Below are 6,929 nucleotides of genomic sequence, written 5' to 3'. Positions count from 1 at the left end.
GAGTCAAAGCTCTTACTGTACAAGACAATGATCTTGCCAGTCCTCATGTATTCCACAGAAACTTGGGTTCTTAGCTAGAAAAAGAAGGAAAAGAAAAGAATCCTCTGAAGACTTTTTGGCCCCCTACATGAGGATGGACGATTTCGTAGCCTACATAACGGCGAAATACAGAGTGCGGCAACATAACTTCCGTTTTTGAAATGCACACCACTCAGTTAGTTGATGTCATAGCGGAGCGCTAGTGGTCTCGTTCAAGAGGGGATACTGTAAAGTTTTGTCCCACACGGTTCAGTCGCCATCATGCGTTGGAATAGTGAGGAGCGTGCTTTTGCCGTTGCGGTGTACTTTTCAAGCGGATGTTCGGTTATTGTAACACAGCGTGCATTTCGGAATCGCTTTAATTTAGCCCCGTTGCCTCCCGCCCCAGACCGCAAATCAATTGTTACATGGGTCACTACATTCAGACAAACTGCAAGTGCGACAAAAGGAAGAACTGGAGTCCCTGGGCCCGTTAGATCACCTGAGAACATTGAAGTAGTGAGAGCGTCAATGTTGCGATCGCCACGGCGTTCTGCGCGCAAACACGCCTTTTTTTTCCACGGCTAGAAAATTTGGATTTGGGGGACACTTGGTTCCAACAAGACGGTACAACAGCACACACTTCAAGAGCATCGATGGCTATTTTGAGGGAACACTTTCCAGAGCTCCTTATCTCAATTAGGGGCGATTTGGAATGGCCGGCATGCTCTCCCGATCTGTCCCCTTTCCCCTTAATTTTTTTCTATGGGTTTTTTTTTTATATCCCGTGTTTATGTGAACCGTCCAAGAACCCTACAAGATTTGAAGACCAACATCCAAGAAGAAATTGCCAACATAACACCTGCTATGCTAACAAGAGTCATGACGAACGCCAGAAATCGGTTTACGCAATGTATGGAGAATGGGGGAAGTCACCTAACGGATTTGATCTCCAAAACAATGTAAATAAAAACTTTAGACATGTACCTACATTATAAAAGTAAATAAATATTTTCCGATGCATACAATAGTTAATATTGAGTTTTGAAAAAAGGAAGTTATGCTGCCGCACTCTGTATATGAGCGATACCATGACCGTCAGGCTGTAGATAAACTCCGGCTCAATAGGTTACGGTGGGCGGGTCACTTAATTCGTATGGATAAGGATGATCCCACCCGGAAAGTGTATGAGGGCAATATCTATGGAGAAGACGAGGCAGACCCTGCCTGAGATAGAGCGATGGCATAAGTCAGGACGCCAGACAGCTTTTAGGGATATCGAATTGGTGAACTTCGGCGCAGAACCGGGATGTCTGGGGTTCCTTATTAAGGCAGGCCTAGACCGGATACCGGTTGTTGCGCCGTTAATGATGATGATGAAACACCACAGTGGACTCTGGGTAGTTTCACGTTATTCCAATCTGTAAAGGGAGTTCAGTTCGGGACATCCACCGTCTATCTATTTCTGAACGATATTTGAAGTGAAGTGCATCTTGACTGTGCCCGCCCTTCAATCATTTGTCATGTTACCGCTCTTAGAATCGCATACACTTCAACCTCGAAGACCCCTGGCATATTGTTCCAAGGAGCCAAGCCCAGTTCTTGTTTTTATTGAAAAGGTGGAATTCTGTTTTTGAGCCATAAGAGTAGGAAACGCCGATATATTCACGCAGGATGATCCGTCCCGACTGCGATTGAAAAGAATATCTTCTATCAGCAGATATACATATGGCTATACGGGAATCAGAAGACATTGCCAAAACTGAATTCAGTTCTCCTAATAACTAAATAACTAAAACTAATAGCTCCAATGCTCTATGACTTATTAGCTGTCGATCAAGCCTTCGAAATGTTTCGTATTGTGTTCCAGGATTATTGTCTGTCCAACCGCAAAGGACATGCAAATATTCCTCCGATTGGGTTATACGGTCACCCTGTGCAATTAGTAGATCTGCAGAAACTGCAGTAGTAACGATGAATAGTTCTGCGGGGAAACCGTCAATTCCAGCGGGTTTACCCCGCTTCAGTTCATTGATGGCAAAGATGATCTCTCTTCTCTTTAGGACTTTACACGGTATCGGAGCTCGGATACGTTACGTTCGCCAACGCAAGAATAAAATGAGCCGTTAATTTCATCTACATTTTGTGAAATCTAGTCGAAAAAGGACTTTTTTGCTGGCGGGTCAATGCTCATCATTGTTTTCAGTTAGTTTGCTCATCCGTCATCCGTCAAGGTATCTCTCCCACTTTAGAGATTTAGTACAACAGATGCATCATACAAACAGTCGATATTGAAATTGGACGATTGCAGCTTTCCAACCCTGTGAGAAAAGCTGGTTGCAGGAAACCAGAAAGAGAGTTTTGATTAAACGACATGAAGCCTATGTGGGTATTATACCAACGCCATAACAGGGTAGCCGGAAATCAGGTGATGCTACGTCTCTAACGCCGAACCACACATTCTGCATCGGTCATTTTCTACGTGTTTTTTTTTATCAGCTCGTTATAAACGTGGTCGACTGGATATTGGTTATAAGCAACTCAATTTAAAAGTTGCTATTTATAGCGAACGGCTATTGATATTTTTTATTAATTCTTACGACCTGATTTGGGACTTCGAATTCACCGGAGGTCTCTCCACCGCAGTGCACCCTTGCAGCTATCAAAAACCGACTATGATTGGTGTCGAAAATGTGTGCACGTTCCTCGACAACGGAAGCAAGGATTCTCAGATTTGAGCGAAGTAAGATGGTAGGACCATTGAGAGAACTCCTCTGCCTGTTGCGAGACTTATGGCTATGTGCTTTTCTACTTTAGAAATCAGCAGGCGTGAATCCGGTGTCGGGTTGCTCCCGCGGCTATCAAAAGGCACGCTCCCTTGGCCTGGCAGTCGGTTTCTGACAGGTTTCTAGCTGCAACTACTCAGCAATGGACACTTCCAATGCAGTAGAGGGATTCCTGTTATGTGCAATTAAACGCGGTTCAGAAAAAGCTTCCTAAAGTTGACATTGTGGTCGTGATGGATGGTCCGAATTGCGAAGTGGGATCTGAAAACACCTTTCTCGAGCATGTGGAAAAGAAGCACGGGCTTAACGACCGTAGCGACAATGGTGGGAGGTTTGTTTATTTCTGCAGCTTTCACCGTCTCCTCATTGGTGACACAATGCTCGAGCTCGATTAGCAGATCGTTGGTGTCACGTCCCGAAGGAACTGGCTGTAGAGTTGTGGAAGCGGATCAATGAACGGAAGGGTTTGAAGGCGCTGCGAGTGATGGCAGGTGCGACGCGATCAAACCCCCATGCCAAGCAAAATCTTCAGAAGTTCAGCAGTGTACGCCGTGACAAGAGAGAATTTGCTATCGCATCACAAAAAACTTGCATAAGGTCTCAAATCTTTCGATGGTCCTGTGAAGACCTTCTCATCCACGATGATGAACAACTTTGGAGGTGGAAAGAACACTTCAGTATGGTTCTTAACCACATCATACCTTATGGTGTTCCTCCTCTTCTCGGTGAAGTGGCTGCTACCTCCAAGCAAATCGTTTCAGCCCTCAGTGCACTCAAACCGGGTAATGATGCTTCCATTCATACGGAAATCTTGAGAATCCAAGACCTTTCCCAGAGAGTGGAAGAAGGGGATGATCGTCAAGACTAATGTATTACGCTGGACTTCTCGGGATTTCGCTCGGTATCGGAGTTTGAATGCGTCACGTCCACCATCACTCGCAGTGGTCAACGGACCCTTTAACCCCTTTCGTTCACCGATCCGCTTCCACGAGGCCCAATGCTCGTCGATGCCTCAGGCGCGTTACTCAGTGCATCCGCCCCTCGATCAGCAAGATAATTTTCCCACTGTCGAGCGACAGCTGGGTTGTACAAGTGGTTGATATTGAACTTAGGGGGTCCGACCCTGCGAAAAGTGGCGAACACGCAAGGGAACGTAAGCGATGATCCCTTTGGAGGTCGATGTCAGCGTCTTTCTTGTTATGTACATCGAGAAGGCAATTCCTAAATCTATTGCTCATCGCCAACTGGTCGATCTGATCGGTGATACGGCGTCGGTTAGTTGAAAATCAACTGACCTTATGGAAAACTCTGTGCTCGAATAATGCGCCACCAATGGCGAGGCGGTGGAAGTTGCAGAAATCCACGAATGGTGGAAGCACCATTACCATTACGCTCGCGAAGACCGTATCTCCCTATCACATGCCCGAGGAAGATTCTGTGGGATTGCACCGTGGCATTCAGATTACCCACCACGATCACAGTGTCACACAGTTGCTCACAGAAAGCATGTTTCTCCACTACATTGTAAGTCTCCGTGAGATCTGAGGTCCCTATCCGACACGTTTTTGAAGTTTCGGTAATAATAAAACATTTCCATCTCTTCTAATCGCCTCTTACGACAAGCAAGGAAGGCTTTGAGTGTATTCTTAAGCCCCAACTCACAGGGCATAAAAAATGATAACAGACTAATTTTAGACAATTTCGTTAAAATCACATTTTATTTCTAGAATTATATTTAAAATCGCACGCACATTTATATTTTATATCTATATATTTTCAATTTTCAACCACAAACCACCATCAGGTCCAAGAATTGGGTTATCAATAGAAAATTTCATTGGATTTAATGTCTTGCTGCAAAATTTAAATCGATATTTTCTGAGTAATGTTACCAATCCAACGCGAGTTTGCATTTGACCGAACCTAAGTCCGATGCAGTTTCTTGGTCCATCGCCGAAACCCAAGAATGACATTGGATGACGCTTTCGTTTCTCTTCGGACGTGAAGCGATTTGGATCGAATATTTCAGGATTCGGGTAAATATCGGGATCATGATGAATGGAGTAGACAGGAATAAAAGTCCTCATTCCCTTTGAGATTATTTTATCGGAATTAGGTACACAATACCACTCGGATTAGCGTAACGACGGGAGGATATTTCCGTAATGTTTCTAAAAAAAGACCAAAACTAAGATAATTCAGAGCAAACTTGCAAGACTTTAGAGGAATTAAATTCCTTATATTATAGTCACCGTTTATAATGCAGTCGAGATACGGCATATCCATCATAGCTTCATAGGAAAACTCTCCGTTATGCCTGTTCAAAACACATTCAATTTCTTGCCTTGCCTTCTCTTGAATTTCGGGATTTTTAGCTAATTCGTATAAACAAAACGTCATTGTGGTGGATGAAGTCTCAAATCCTGCTAAGAAAAACAGATATGACTGCGCAGCAATTTGCTCCAGCGTAAGCCTCCCCAGTTCGCTGTCCGCATCATCCCCATTTTTCATTTGAATGAGCAGATCCATGAAATCGTTACGTCGGATATTATTCTTTTCACGGAGTTCCACTGTTTCGCGGACGACCTTCATGAAAAAGCTGCTCACTTCATCATGCAACACCTTGACTCCACACTTAACAGCAAGCTCCGGAAAAAGCAATAGGAACACTGTCCCGATTACACCGTTTCGAGGTTTTTCCATAATCAGCCGACCTGCCTTCCTGAATTCAGCGTTAGGATTCTTAAGAGTATTACATTCAATACCGAATGCGCATGTCCCAATAATATCTGTAGTAAATCTAGCCAAGATATCTTTGATTTCCACGACATTATCTTTTTCCAACATTCCACTCAATGTTTTATCAAATTCTCCGGCCACTTTTAATACTGTATGATACATGAATTTCATTTTGCCCGAAGTAAAAGTTGGGGTTAATTTCGCTCGAAGCGTTTTCCAACTCTGACCTTCCATGCTAAATAAATTAGCTGAAAGTGGATCGTCGCGTTCATTATGGAAAATGCCTCGATCGTGAAAGTAGCTGAAATCTTCAACCAGCATATGGTGTACAAGATCAAGGTCAACTATCAACGGGACGGGCGTAAAGAAGAAGAAGCCTCCCACAAACGGAGTTGTTCCTCTGAATTTGGAGTATATCTCCCCGGCAATGTCTATGAAGTGCCTGCGTTTTCCATTCTCCTTGAATCGTAGTCCAAAAGGGAAAACTGGGTCAATGTATGGTACACCACGTTTGGCCCAGTACTGATACCGGAATTTGATGGCGAAATATGCAACGATCACAATAGCAATTGATATATAAATAAGCGGAATTAATAAAGCCATTGTCGGGTTCACTGCCAAGCTGCACTTGTTATGTAAACACACTTTTCTACGCGTCTGAATACGACAATCAAGAGCTCCGGGCCACTACTAAAGTTTCGTCTACTTACTGAAAATATAAACATTGTTATCAATTTAGTTTGAATCATGTCTGGTGTAGCTTTGTACATTGCCCCGGTAACATGATAAGAACACACTTTTTTGTTTATATTTTTCGATTTCGATAATATTGCGCTTCATCATATCTGACATGTGATTAGATACGTTATCTGATTTCAATCGTGGTTGATAATTAGCTGAAATCAACATTGGCATTCACTCGAGTGAGTAATCGCGCAACTACCCAGAAGTTTCAAGATATTTGAAATAAGCATCAAAGCTTTCTACTGTCAACTACAAGCGTAATGCTATTAACCCTCCATTAGGCGCGTGGATGATACTCATACGGTAAATCAACTTATTTGGCCCTTGTAATGTTTTATTCAAGAAAGTGTATATATTTATTTTCAAAAAATGTTTACTTACCTTCTTTTATATATTTTATATATTCTTTTATATATACATATATTTTACCAATCTTTCACGAAAGAAAAACAAGTCGGGAAACCGGAAGCTTGACGCGTCAGGTATAAGGGTTTTGTGTTTCCTATGTGAGGAGTATAACGCAGTGCTGGCTGATAGCATTGACTCAAGAAATTTAAATCGCCCAGTTTTGTCAGCGGCAGTAACCTGCCCAGAACTGAGCGATTTAAATATCTCGGGTCAACGCTATCAGCCAATCAGAAC

At 43.1% G+C, this 6,929-nt stretch overlaps 1 pseudogene; it reads right to left on the bottom strand.

Annotated features, from left to right (window-relative positions):
• Window positions 1-4,549: 4,549 nt before the first annotated feature.
• On the bottom strand, window positions 4,550-6,243 carry LOC119658807 (annotated as a pseudogene).
• Between the last annotated feature and the right edge of the window lie 686 nt (window positions 6,244-6,929).

The sequence above is a fragment of the Hermetia illucens genome, chromosome 1 (assembly GCF_905115235.1).
Source record: "Hermetia illucens chromosome 1, iHerIll2.2.curated.20191125, whole genome shotgun sequence".
In the NCBI taxonomy this organism is placed as follows: domain Eukaryota; kingdom Metazoa; phylum Arthropoda; class Insecta; order Diptera; family Stratiomyidae; genus Hermetia; species Hermetia illucens.
Note: the sequence above shows the minus strand (reverse complement) of the source record. Positions and strands in the feature narration are given on the sequence as shown.